General features: G+C 41.2%; 1 protein-coding gene across 2 annotated transcripts in view; it reads right to left on the bottom strand.

Moving 5' to 3' along the window:
* fut8b (fucosyltransferase 8b (alpha (1,6) fucosyltransferase)) overlaps nucleotides 1–14700 on the bottom strand; it is a 115989-nt gene that overhangs the window by 82386 nt on the left and 18903 nt on the right. Inside the window, exon 2 of one of the 2 annotated variants that reach the window (XM_074685802.1) lies at nucleotides 11655–11779. The exons of the other annotated variant lie outside the window; for it this stretch is intronic. The gene's annotated coding sequence lies outside the window, so the exon portion shown is untranslated. The remainder of the gene's footprint in view (nucleotides 1–11654; nucleotides 11780–14700) is intronic. 2 annotated transcript variants of the gene reach the window in all.

Here is a 14700-nt window from a genome sequence, read left to right as displayed (position 1 = left end):
TATTAAAGTGAACTCGTCCTTGCTGAATAATTCTCGCCTCTTACAATAACTGAATGAGACTGGCTGTTCTCATCCTCTATTTTGCATGGGGCTTGTTTTCTCCTCCTCTTCCCTCTCAGCTGGGTCAAGGACAGATCACAGCGGACACGCCTCTGGTCAGCGTTTGTCCTTTTTTTATCTAAGGAGAAAGCTTGCAGCCTCTCTGCCTGTTTGTCCAGCGTTTGAGTCAATCACACCACCAAACAGGCTTACGATCAATGCACACACTGCTGATTACATTTCCGATGGGTATTTGGCAGGTAAACATTTGAATGACAGTACAAACAGTCACGGTGCTGTGACAGACACATCTCTGCGCCTGCTAGAGTCCGACACACTCAGCCAGATACGCCGGCTTCTTGCGCAGACTGATTTTCATGAAGTATCGGTTCCTTCTAATGCTGGGAATGAACAACTATAAACTATTTCTATGGCTGCCCTTGCTGTGACTCACTCTGGATACACGCCCTGGCAAAATGCCTAATTTCTGTAAAATACCACACAGCTCTTCAGCAGGGAAACTCAGCACCAGGGAGAGAGCAGGCTTTATTAGGGTTGTAGTGTATCTGTGGCAGCTTAAGAGATTTTCAGGACTGCAGCGTTTAATGGAAACAGCTGGGCAGCATGTGGGTTAATGTAAGGGCTTTGCATGTTGAGCAGAAGTGGTGCTAAAGCTCGAGCTATCAGAGAGCCATCTACAGGAGCAGACCCTGCTACTCCATCTCTCTCTCAGACTCGCTAGCAGACCCCCTCCTCTCGATCCTCCAGCGCTCCTTTTTCACTCCCCCTCTAAGCACCCATCAATTGAGGCAGTGAAGCCATCAGTGCCCACGCTTAGACCCGCCTGTCTCATTGCTTGGATAGCCATATGTGTGAGTGTGTGTGTGTGAGTGTGAGAGAGAGTGTTTGAGGGTGCTTGTGTGTGGAGCCCCTTGATTGGACTCTACAGCAGAGGCTGGAGCGTTAATGAACACTGCCTGTCACAGTCCTGGTCCTCTTTGGGCAGCTCTCACCCGTCACTCTGGGCGATGGATCAGCATGGCCTCATCTAAATGGTCTTTTTTTTCCTCCTCTCTCTCTCCTCGCCTCGCTGTCTGCTCTATTGGACGGGGATCACCAAGATCAGTGGAGGGATCTAATCCTGGCTTCTCAGCCCACCTCCCTCAAGAGTTTACAACTACTTTAGAAGTGTTAGAGTCAAAATCAGGAGCAAAGTGAGCTGAGCTTTGGATCATTCAGAGAGAATCTGATGAAACCTCTCAGGGGGGTAAAAAAAGGAAATCAATGCAGTGTAGTTTAAATGCCAAGTTTTAAAATAAAAAATAAAACCAATGACGCACCTAGTACAACCACTTTAATCACTCAACGAGCTATAATTATCATTCTTTGTACATTAGCCAGCCATGGTTTTAACTAAATGTCAGTGTAGAGGCAGCAAACGTTTTGTTCTGATGAATTTAAATTATAAATCAACATTTTGTTGGACAGAAAAAACAAGGCAGGTATCTGCAACATGGTGACCTTTTAACTCCATCAGCTATGACTCATCCACTTACAGGAAACTTTTCTTGTTGATGTCAAAAAAGCGGAACCTAATGTTTCAGCTTTGGAGTCAGAGGGATCATGCTTAATTCAAATAAAGAACTAAGAACATGAAAGCTTTTACACAGTGCAACTCATCAATGGCACAGTGATAAGGTTCATGCACCTTTGTACTTAGACACTGTACTCTCCAAAAGGGTAATCATTGGTGTCCTAGCGTATGATTTTATATTGCAGCATGTAGTACACTGAAACATGCAATCAAATTAAGAGTTGTCTCATGACAACTTTATTATTACTTTATACTAGGCTTTACTGTTAACTGGCTCTTATGCTGTCTCATCCTATTTGAAACGTCTTTACACCTGAATGTTTTTATGGATGGTATTTTGTTACCAAATAGCAAAAAGCTAACAGCTTTCAGATGCTCCATTCCAACCATTTGGAAGTTATATCACATTAAAATCAAGCTAATGAAAAGAGAGATTTAGATGCGTGCACCTTAAGATTGTTTTAAAAACCAATCATCATAATGAGAGCTAACAGTAGATGGCTCTCTGATAGTTTGACCCTTCTCCTCTTTGTTCTCAGGGGCAGTGATCTAAGTGAATATTTGGCAGCGATCATGGAATTTTGTTGAAGGTTGAACTTTATTTTAGCAACAATTACTTGTGGTTGGTTATGGCTACACTAGTCTACACGGGGGGGGGGATCTTGCTCTGAATGGCGGCGCCTACAGCCAAATAACCTGTAGCACTTTGTTGCACTAACTAAGGTTTTCCTTTCTGTCAAAATTCTTGCTAATGTTGTATGTCGCTTCGGACAAAAACGTCTGCTTAATGAAACTGTAGAACTGTAGAGCTTTATTATTAAACAAATTATTACCACATAAACACACATAAAATGATCAAAAACCGTTACCGCTGAGTACCAATACTGATTGCTAGGTACCAGGCATCAGTACTGTATCATTTCAAATGTGAAAGGTACCCAACCCTGGCTGTGATATTTGAAAAACCAGGTCTCATCCCAAACTTTTACCAAAGCTACGTTGTGCTAACTATTGTAACATTCTCCACTGGCTGTTTTTACACATCTTAAAAACACTAAACACTTGTTCTTTTTGCTCTTCGACACTGGTGGTCACTGTGTGGATATAATAGATTCCTGTTTCCATGACAGCATGACTTCCCATAAAGACTACTGTTTAGGACTATTGGAAAAGATTTAATGTGAAGCAATGTGAATACCCTGAAAGCTAACTAATGATAGTACCAAACCTGTGTATTCGGCGGAAACACTCGCAGCTTCAATCCAACTCCATATGATACATTCATATATTAAAAACACTACATCAATAAAGAACTATTAGTTTTAGCACTTCCACATATAGGCTTCATATTTCTGGACCAGGGTTGCCGTTTTGTTACAACTGGGGCACACTGACTGTAAAATGTGCTGTGATATCGCAGTATAATAGACACATTCTGTTTTGGGGTCTCTACCATGGACTTTAAAGGAATTCTTCTGTAATAAATTCCACTGAGTTCAGCTAAGTCCACAATGTGTATTTACTGTGCAGCTGTGAAGCTCTTTCTTGTGCCATCTGTTTTCACCATGTGTAGGATGCAGTCCTGGTAGTGACTAGTACGGCTAAGCTTACAATAAGATAGCTGTGACATCCGGACGGACCGGCAGCCTGCTTACAATTTATTCTTTATTTTCTTTATCCCTGACCCCAACGTATCACTCAGTGTTTTAAATGAAGAAGTCTTTTCAGACAAGGCAGGATTCCCCATGGTTAGCTTTTTACAGCTATACAGATTCAACGCAGAACAGAAAGACAACTTCGAACAATGTAGATTTCATGATTCTGGTTAGCGACAATCCTTAATGCTTCCTTAATGAGATCAGCATACCAACACTAAGAGAATTTTCGTCGCACAAGGTCACAATTAGTGTGACCACAGTCCGCCGTCCTTGTCTTCGATATATGGAGTCAAGACAAGCTCATAATATAGCAGAATAACAGCGCAAACCCAAGAAGTCAGTTCATGTCAACATCTCCTTCCTCCACATCAGAAAAGAATGCTCATTATGAATATCCAAGGTTACAGTAGAAGCAGGCTTTTGTCCTGGGTCATGTTTTATTTAATGAGCCTGGGAATTGTTGGACTTCATTTGCATAAGTTTGTTGTAGAATTACATTGTGCTGCTGCTCGTGGCTACACACTTTGACTCCTTCCCTCACTAGGCTTGTCTGTCAGACAATACGAGCGGAAGGGTCCATGACTTAATTTTCCACCGAGAAGGAGGCAGGGCCTTTCATTTGTGTGCATCAAGGGTTCAGGTTCTGCTGCTTGGAATGTGCTTGTGCACATACGTGTGATCTGTTGTTTGAAGTAGAGCGTGTGGAGAAACGGGGGCTCCCTTGTGAAGGCTCTGCTGATGTGGTACCTCTCTCTGATGACAGCCTGATAATACCGAGCAAGGAGACGGGAGGATCCAAACTTTATGAAAGGACTTAAAATCTGCAGCCGGCTAGAATGTGTCTTTGATGGCAGGAACAGAAAAGGACGACAAAGATGTTAAAAAAATCCCCTGTCTCCTTCCTCTTCTTATCTGGAAATGTCATGGATGAAAACGTGGCTTATACCATACTTGGCAATTAGTAGCCCCCGGGGCAGAATTGTGTCCCACTTTGATGATGTCAGTGCTTTGAGGAGTGAGGGACAGGTCAGCAGCTAGCGTCAGGGACATCAGAGGCCCTTAGCGCTGTGGCGAGATGTCAGCACGACTAGCGCCATCGCCGTGTGATGAGGCCTGGACGGACGTGCAGGGAGGAAGGGGGGGAGTAAACGTGACAAGGCAAGCAGAAACAGGGATGATTCAACCCTGCAGTGAGGACGGAGGCAGGCAGGGAGAGACAGAAATGCAAGAAGAAGAGGAGGGGGAGGAAGACTACTGAGAGCACATGGTGATGAGAAGAAAGATTGAGAGGGAAGAGAGGGAGAGGGCAGGGAGGGATGATCATGATAGGGACGACGAATGTGGTGTTTGTACGTACAGTACAGAGGAACCCACCCGGGGGTGAACGGAGGCGTGTATTAATAGAGAACAACTCGGAGTGAATGAAGCACGTTAATGAAAAGAGGTTCAGAGAGCAAATGGGAATACGGCTTTTCAATAGCTGAATCTCTGCGCAATAATGACTGAAAGGCAAGATGACGGGGGATGGAATTAAAAGACTGGGATGATATTGTGACTACAAGTGGTCTGGCCGAGGACAAATAACCCCCCCCCTCCTCCTTTCTCCCTCCATTCCTCGACGACCACATGCACCCACGAGCAGAGCACACGCTGTCCAATCTGCTCCCGCGTAGCACCAGAACAAAACAAACGCCTGCTTCTACTGCTGAATTGCCTGAGCAGATTTAAGTTGCTGCATGAGTGTCAGACAAAAAACTACATATTTGAGAAAACGGGCTCTCATCCTCAGCAGATTCTCACTGAATAATTTATTGATCTGCGTTTTGAAGAAATAAATGTCTGTTTTTCTGTTTTTTTTGTAGATGATTTATCTGATGCTGGAGCATTTCATTCTGCAGGTACTTTGTAAAAGCTCTTTTATTTTTATTATAAGACAAATAAGCATTTGGCAGGTCCTTCACAGGTGAAAAGCTGCACAAAGAAAACTGTTGGTGATTATTCCTTTTTGAGTACACTTGAAATAGTCTTTGAATGTAGAAAAAAAACAACAAAGATTTGATTAATGTGGCAACACCTGTTGCTTTGCTCAAATTTAAACAAGGCTGCTTTCAAGTTCTTTAATAGATTACAAAAAAAGACTCAACTGCCTACACTTCATTTATTTTCTTGTTTTTTTTTTTTTTGCATAATGTATTCCTCTTTGTGCTTTAAAAGGCTAAATCAAATGCAGAAACGAATTTTTAAAGTATGTTAAAGAAGAAATGCACTTTCAACAGTGCACTGTGTCAGGATAATTTGACACATTTATAAAAAAAGATCTGAAATGTCTTAAGCTACCGTTTGATGTGCAAAAACATCTTTAATGTGAGTCTTTTGATCTTCTTTCAACAAGTGTTCTCTCATCCCATTCAAACTACTTCCACTCTCTGAAGTTCTGCCAGAACTTAACTGTAATTACTATGAGATCAATAACTAATGAAGATATTTGTGCAGGACATCTTTCACCTATTTTGTAACTACACACTGTGTCACAGTGAGCTGTGGGATGTGGACAAGAGGAGTGTTTTGTGGGCACAAGGCGGGGTGCTAAACCAGAGGCCATCTGGAGAGCTGGTGGAAGCCGAGGACCAAACAGAGAGCAGGCTGCTACCTTACACACACACCTGACCACTGTGTGTCTACTGTGTGTCCATTGGAGAAGTATTGCACATATAAAATTAGGTGTGTCATCTGCATGAGCATTCACAAAAACTACAAAAAACAAACTTGACAAGTTCAGAAAGAAGTCTTATTCCAAGATATCTAAAGACATAAATGACGTCTGAGTTGCTTGTATGGAGAAGAAATCTGCCATAAGGGTGAGAAAAATTGACTTGTTTAGTTTCTTGTATTAAGAAATTACTCTTATTTCAGCAAACCTGACAAGAACATTTTCCTACCCCACAGGCAGTTTTTTTACTCTTTACAGGCAACTCAGCCATTAATTTTGTCTTTATCCTGAAATATGTTTTTCTCGTCTTGTCAGGGATTGTGGCTCATATTAAGTCAAGTAAGACAACTTTTATTCAAACTAAGACAAAGATTTCAGTTTCTGCTGTGAGAGTAGTGGAGTTTAGAACTAATAGAAGAGAAAGACTGTCAGTTTGTTTTCATCCCATGAACCAGGCACAAACCCTCCAATGCAAGACAAATGTGATCTGTAAAAGTGATGCAATAATCTTTCGGGATAGGAACAAGTCTTGGATGATAACATGCGCAGAGGGTTCCTACATAAACCCGGATGAATGAAATCTCTGCTCTACCCAAGAGGACCAAAACACAAACTTTGACAGAATCCTTCACAACCTTTACCTTCAAGCCGAGTTCACAATAAAGCCAAGGGTAAACGCGCTGTAAGGAAGCATTTCTGCTGTTTCAGGCAGACAGAAGGAGGCATTTGCATTAGGGTTAGAGCGGGACAACAAAGACCTGTGTTGACGTGAGGCTTAACAGTGTGGATGGGCAGAAAGGTGGCTAGACAAATCAAATCTTTTGATAAGAAGACAGGTGAAAAAAGGTGTTCTAAAATGTTCAGAAATACTTTTCTACTTGAGATACATGAAAGTAAAATGGATGAATTATAACAGATATGATCCTGTTCTTCACTGCATGTCAGTGTGCTCATACAGGATCTGTAATAATCAGAATTGGTTGTTAGGACATCTTCTACCCTGCATCAGAAAAAAAGGTTTCCATTTCAGATACCAGAGAAAACACCTTTAATTGCATGTTCCGTGGTTTATCCTTGAAAAAAGGAAATGATTTCTTATTTAATCTAGCTGTTTGTAAGGTTAAAGGTACTGTGTACAGAAGTGTGAATATTCAGCAATATCTAACTGCTTTTCTTCAAAGAGTCACCTTGAATTTCCTCTTCAAGGCTTAGTGCTCTTTTCTGCTCTCTGTGCTATTATCCTGTAGTCAGCTCTTTCAAATGAATCACTTATACACATTATTTGCTTAGCTTGGTAAAAAGGTACCTTCACCGTCATGGACAAGCGTTTTCTCATTAAAGCTGTCTTAAGAACATCTTGCTATTAGACCAGGTATGAATGTGACTGTACGGTTATAGAGACAAAGACTTGAAATAAACCCTGTTTATAATTAGTCAGTTATTTTCTTCTTCAGTAAAAAGATTAAAATAGCACAGGCTAATAACACACATTTTCAAGTTATATTCCTGCAAAGCCTGGCCCATCAAAAAAGTTACAAAAAAAATGGAACTTGGATGTTTATTAACTCATTTAATCAAAATCCTCAAAAGTATTGCTATTGCTACAACATTTTGCTTATGATATATTTTTGTATCACAACCAAAAATAAGTAACACTTCAGATGTTATTCTTGCTGCAACTTCTTAAAAAATATAAATGATTTCTGTAAAAAAAATTAAGTGATTTAATGAAGCCGCCATTTTTAAAAGGGTCAAAACACAACTTCAGCTGTGGTATGATATTATATAGGGTGTAGAATACTTTTTTCTTTTTTACACTTTGAACAGGTTTTTAAGGGAACTATTTCACATGTTGATGAGATGGCTGCCTTTGAAATTCATGCATCAACTATGATGTGTTTCATGTTATAGGGCTAAGTAATGTAGGTTACATATTTCTTATTTTCAATTTAATTTATTGTTCAACAAATGAAAAATGTCTTCCCTGTTCAATTAAAGGCTGCTGCTCGCAAACATTTACTGTATAAAATATGGACATAGTTTCCATGACGTTAAATGTCTGTTCCTTAAACAGTTAAATGAATAAGACTCAGGCTTTGAGCTTCCTTTCTAACAGCTATAGGGTGCCTGTCAGTCACATAAGCTGTGCTGTGTCTCTGATTGGACAACCAGTTACCAAATTAGCATTTTAGATCCAAGATGTTTTTGAACCATGCTGTCAATGCGCTTTTTATTGCCATAAAAGTCTGTTTTTTGGCTTGTTGTGTACGTGGTGTCCGGCTTTCTGCAACTTTTAGCCCTTCCGCATGGGCTTCATTCTTCTAAACCAGATGTTGCCCCTTGCTAATAAGAGGTCAAAATTACTGGCGTTTGTCAGATGTTTTCTTTTTTTTTAAGCTTCAACAAAACAAGAACCTCTAGTCTAAAAATATATCTGTGAGGGAGTGCTAAAATTAATAGCTAATTTTTCAACTGTCACACACTTTTTTGTAAGTCCTGATTTCTAAAGTTGTTAAATGTGTTAAACGTACAAGTTTTGTCCGTATAAGGTCAAGCAGACAGGTCATCTGTAGCTGTCTGCAAAGAGGCTAAATGCCCTCCTCTTTAGCTCAGGATTTCTAACATGGTCCCTGTTGACGAGCTTCAAAACTCGGTGTCAGAAAGAGACGGGTTATGTCTAAGAGCCTACAAACATTTTTTATAAAGTCTACCATTTGGGCAGGTTTGGAGTGAATAAGGCCATTAGCTCTGCTTGACATAAGTTATGTTAGATTAAAACAAAAGAAGAGACAGCTGGTGTCTAATCAGCTGTTCCAGTGTGTTTGTGTCCAGCAATGGTGTCATATTAAATCAGAGTTGAGAGAGCAACTCTACCTGTCTAAACCTGAAATACTCTAGTTGTTGAGGAAACAATGGTGCAGGCTAACTCTTCCTGATTGGTGTAAGCTCAGCACACTTCTTGGACTGAGTAGTTTGATCATCATCCTGAAGCTAATTCACTCAATTCATCAAAGTGTTCATTATAGCCAACAGACAGAGATTGAACACAAGATGGAACTTCTTTGTTTGTTGTTGAACTGACCCAGAGATAGCACACAGATTGATTGGAAGGGTAAATTTGATGTATTTTTCTGAGTCGGCCTCATTTGTTGAACGTCTGTCCTAAATATAATAAGCATGAGGGGAGAGACTTCTACCTCAAATCATCAAAATCCCAAATCCTATTTGTTACTTTTAACACTCGTAATTGTGATTATTTCAGTCTGACAAGGGACACATTTTTGAAGTAAAGCAGAATTAGTTTTGACTTGGGGCCAGCTGTCACTCACCGCTATGGAGCACAGACGATAAAAGACTGAGTGACGTGGCCAAGTTGCACAAAAGTAGGACAAGTTCACAAACAAGTGAAGAAGACTTTTTGAAGCCTTTTATGACGCCTGGTTATCAATGCAGCAGTGACAATAAACAACTGCCAAAGAAATATGATGTCACTAAGTGTAAGGCCTGAGGATGAAGAGTAAAAGATTGTCATTAAGTATGTGAACTAAGTGAACAAGATTTAAAAGGATCATAATTTAACCTATCCGAATGTAACATTTACTTTTTGTTAGATTTAAGAAGTGATAATATTATTGTTAAAACTAGGGATAGACCGATTATCAGGGCCGATATTTGGCATTTTGAGGCATATCGGCATCGGCCTTTTTTTAATATAGCGGTCGATAAGAAACACATTTAAAACTGCGTTTTTGTGGCTCTGATGCAGCCGCTCCGCTGTCTGCAGTCACTACTCAGTCCCCAGCACTGTCCCACCCACAGTACCATCTGACTGGTTACAAGCAGAGCCATGGCTTGGGAAACAGCCAATCAGCAGTGCAGTTATTACAGTTATTGTAGTTACATCAAAATTTTGGAACACTTTTTTACTGTAGAAAACTTCAGCTATTATTTTTTAAAGTTGTCATATTACTTTTTAAAACACGCTGCTGAGCCTGGGAGCCGTTTAATGAGCTCATGCGTAGAGGTTTTTGAATGAAGTTAAGTGTTGGAGTTTGTATTGTTAAACATTTTGACACCAGTATTTGAACTTTGACTGCAAATTAATATCGCCTTAAAATATTCGGTTATCGGCCTCCTTGATTACAAATAATCGGTATTGGTATCAGCCCGGAAAAATCCATATCGGTCTCTGTCTAGTTAAAACAAACAAAACAAACCCAAGACCTATAAAGATCTTTTTCTACAAGATGGTTATAGAAATGGGATTGTCTACTGAGGCCATAAATTATGATTGATCGAGTTTTACTAAACAGGAAATAGTGGATTCAGGAACAAAAGGATGCATGCCATTGACCTGAGCCCTACAACCCTGCCACATCTAGATAACATGCAAATCTGCATTAAGTGTACAGAAGTTTGTTCACAGTCCTGGCTTTGACTTGTTTCTGGTTTTGACAAAGTCAACTTTGCTGTTATTTCCACACTGCCTTGAGCCTGGTTAGAGCAGGTCTGTCACAGTCTGGGTCTGCTGCATCTTGCAGTATTGCCTGGATTATAGGTCAATGCGCACACTAACACAATCATGCACAAAAACCACACAAGTCTACAAACAAACATACACTGAGGGGCCCCTTGGCTATAACCTCCCTCTCTGCTTCCAATGCAATATATGTTGTTTGTTTGTTGGATCTGAGCTAGCCTATCAGCATTACCCTGATGCAGCCAAGCGTAGCCTGCACCGGACACACACTCTGTCAACAGCAATAAGCAAGCAGAGTTCTGCACTGCCAGAGATATGGAGCAACAAATCTATACCCCTCACAGAAAAGAGGGAAGGGAGAGGGGGTATCTGGCTTTACAGTTTATGATGGAATTTGATAAACGGCGGGGGTCAGGAGGCAGGTCAGCTCGCCATTAACTTATTCTGACATATTTGATCCATCCCACACAGCACTGAGGCGAGGGCGTCACCAAAAAGAGCAAGAGAGAAAGAGAGGGGAAAAAAATAAAAAATAAAAGGAAAAACTGGCAGGAAGCATAAAACAAACAGAGAGCGACTTTACTGCAGGAGATGAGAGGAGATAAGAGACATAAGAGGGAGCGTCTGTGCTATCAGGATGCAACGAGAAACCAGGAGGAGCCCACTCCCTCCAGGGAGAGGGAGGGGAAGGCTTGGGCAATATGGTGGAATGTAAAACTGTATTATAAAACACAGAGAGCAGCATAGAAAGAAAAAAATACACTAAAAATTGGAAAAGGGAGTAAATTGGATTATCTGAGGGAATGGAAATGGAGGGGAAGTGTTTTCACAGTCTGTCCTTTGCTGTAATATTTGTCTCTCAGCTGTATATAATGGTCTACAGCACAGTGGGGGAAAGTTTGAGTGGGAGAAACTGAGGCCTTTGTTTTAATTAACTGTTCAATTAATGTGCAGTTAATGGTGTGGTAAATATAATGGGTTAATAACCCAGCAAGAAAGATCAATCATCTGATTACCAATTTTGTGTAGCTGGAAGAAGCTCCAACTTTGGCTCGTTCATTCTGTGTCAATGAGGTGTACTGTATGTGAAGTGTGTGTGTGAGTGTGCTGTTTCAGAGTGGCTGTAAATGTTTTTTCCAAAATACTTTTTGGGTAAAGTAGGAAAAAACTGACCTAGTATCAGCTCTCAGTTGCTCACATCAGGAGGTCATTTTCTGTAAGCTGATGATCCTGATGTTCAGCAGTCTGTCATGTTCACACAGTAGCAGCTAGCAGCTTGCAGAGAGTAGGTCAAGAGTCTAAAAGGAAAGAAAAAAAGGGAAAAAATTTTACCAAAAGTAGATGACAACACCATGTAGGAGGATATTTCTCTGGCTGTTGAACTCTAAAGGTATGAGATAAATTATGTACAGAGGATTCATTGAGATGAAGTATTTCGAGTGTGTCTGTGTGTTGGCGTGTGCTGGAGTCTGTGCATGTGGGCATGGGCCCAGTGAAGCGAAAGGGTTCGCCTTTGAAGAAGGAGCATGTGTCCAGCATCCACTGCTGTTGTGCCAGGTCACAGATGTCACCTGCTCCTGCAGCCTGCCTACCACGCTGCGACTCGCCCCCCACCCCCTCCCCCACACCACTCGCCCATTTGAGGTTTACCACGGACGAGTAGCCCACAGTGTTGTTGGTTATTTAGATCCCATTATGTTGTTTTGTTGGGAAAATAAGACAAAAACGCGGGTCACAGGACGATCGCAAGGGTACGAAAATGTCGCTCGGATTAAATCAGAGAAATGTTATTCAGAGCTGCCGGCTGTGTCACATCGCCATGGCCTTGCCGTTCCTTCACAGTAAGTTCAGCTGAATAAACACTGCTGGCTGCTGGGGTTGGTAGCTTTAAATGCAACACATTAAGCCTGGAAAGAAGCCTGGCAAAGGAAAACACCCTGAGATAATGTCACATACTAGAAAAAGTGTGAAACCACAAACCCACCAAATAAATCAGCTGCAAGACAAGGAAGGTTTTTCTGTCTGTGCTAAAGCGTAGCGACTCTGATCATCCTTTAAAAGAGCTCCCTTACACTCGTATGGTCATCTCTTTGAGGGAGCCTGAAATTCCTTTTGCACGCTTCACCACTTGTTTGCTTGAGAGACACAGAATGCCTTACCACAGAAATCTTCCATGGAGATAGATGATTTGTGCATCCCTCTCTTGCTATCTCTCACTCACACAAAATAAATTTGCCCACCCACATACCACTGACTGATTTCTTGAGCGTTTTACCGCGCATATTAGGGAAGCAGAGCCAAGACCTTTTTATTATTACTCCTCTTAATTACGTGTACTTTCAGGGTCAGCGGTTGCCCCAGCTCCACCCTGTGTCTTTCCCTGTCACCCTCCTGCTCCCTGTCTGGCAGCAGAAACAGACAAGAGCGTACATCCAGTGTCCCCCCGCTGCACCTCATCCATGGATTGGAGCAGAACAGCGTGGCTCGCTCCTGCTGCATGCCTGCCTCCTGTCCCTGCATTTGCCGCCAACCCAGAACCCACTTGCTACCAACTGTGACTCACTTTTCATCAAACTAGCAGCAGTATTGCGCACAAGTTCAATGTGTCATGATTTTAATTGATAATGTGAAGCATTAGTTTTCTTTTTTTTGTATACAGTAGGCGTCTAATAGTTGATGATTACCAGTGAAGATGAAAGCTGCAGTATGCCTTGAATTAAGTGCTTTTGGGATCATGTGAAATTGCCTCCCCCGTAACCTTCAAAAGTCGGAGTTAAGAGACTGCATCCAACTAATGTTGCAGCTTTCAAAAACTGACTATTCAAATAACAAGCCCACTTCAAGAAGGGATTGGTTTGGGTGTGTGGAGCAAAGAAAATAACTACTTCTGTCACTTTCTTGTGTTACAACAAAGTTCAAAGAAATGAGAGTCTTCAAAGAGAGACCAAGAGTGAGGAGTGTGAGCTCCATTAGAACTGTTCGCTCCACCTTTAGCAGTGGCTATTCAGTAAAGAAGTAAACCTTTTAGACGACTCTCCCCCGAGACACATCAAGCTATGAGCTTACCACCAAAAGAACATAGTATCTCCTGGCAAGGTTTGTTATGAAGCAAGCAGCTGGGTGCATTAGTTGGGTAATGTCTCCACAACTGGCGTAAAAAAATGGCAGAGCAGCATGTTATACTGAGCAGTACTTTGATGTGATATTAAGCTGAATACAAAAATGATCAGATTTCTTATGGGTATGAGTAAAGGGTTACTGAAAATCCTGGACTCAACTTACCTTTGTTTGAGTTTCACTGAGGTAAAGAAGCAGGCCTTTAGCCTCATTGTAGTTGTGAGGTTAATCTTCAGAAATTAAAGAGTTGTGAAAAATTCACCCACCTTACAGTGAGTGCCGATAGGTAATTGAGCTATTCAGACCAAATTTATCTTTTGACCCAGGCTGTTGACACGTTTACCCCCGGCCAAGGTGGTTATGTTTTTGGGAGAGTTTGTCTGTTTGTCTGTGAACAACATAACTCAAAAAGTTACAAACAGATCTTGATGAAATTTTCCGGAAATGTTCAAAATGGGATAAGGAAGAACTGATTTAATTTTGGAGGGGATCCAGATCACCATCTGGATCCAGGATTTTTTTCAAAGGATTCTTTATCATTGTGAGATCGGGCCGTTTTCACCATATGTGTATATTACTCCACAATTAATGGTCGGAGTGTTGCGTGACAATCACAATATGCTTGGCGGAGGTCTGCGCTCTCTTAGTGCTTTTCTAGTTTTTTTGGTTTGATTTGTTTCTGTACAAATCATCTTTTCTGTCTTGGAGTGAATAAGTTTCTACAGCCAGTCCCATTCAGATTCTCAAAGAGTTGCATTTTGTTTTTAGCTCTTCTTTGCAGGCTTCATATTATAGACCAGAGTTTCCTGATTAGTTGGAACCTTTAAACTACAATTGATTGTGAAGTCATGGTTGGGGATCTTATTTCATAGGCAACGCTGCGACCTTTTTGATAAGAGAATCTGTGTGTGTATTAAAATATTCTTACTGCGGTGGTAGAGATGGATGCAGCTGTAGCTCTATATGTTTTTATGTATATATGTGTCATGGTGTTTGTTGTGTTGCGGTATAGGACCTTGATTATCATGGTCATCTCCTTCCTCTTCCGGGTGAAATTTGCTCACACTGAATGTCAAGGCGAATCCAACTGCAGTCCGATAGC

The sequence above is a fragment of the Halichoeres trimaculatus genome, unplaced genomic scaffold (assembly GCF_033239565.1).
Source record: "Halichoeres trimaculatus isolate MK-OKI-2021-1 unplaced genomic scaffold, fHalTri1.1 fHalTri1_scaffold_13, whole genome shotgun sequence".
NCBI lineage: Eukaryota > Metazoa > Chordata > Actinopteri > Labriformes > Labridae > Halichoeres > Halichoeres trimaculatus.
The sequence above is the reverse complement of the archived record's forward strand: the minus strand, read 5'-3'. Positions and strand labels throughout refer to the sequence as shown.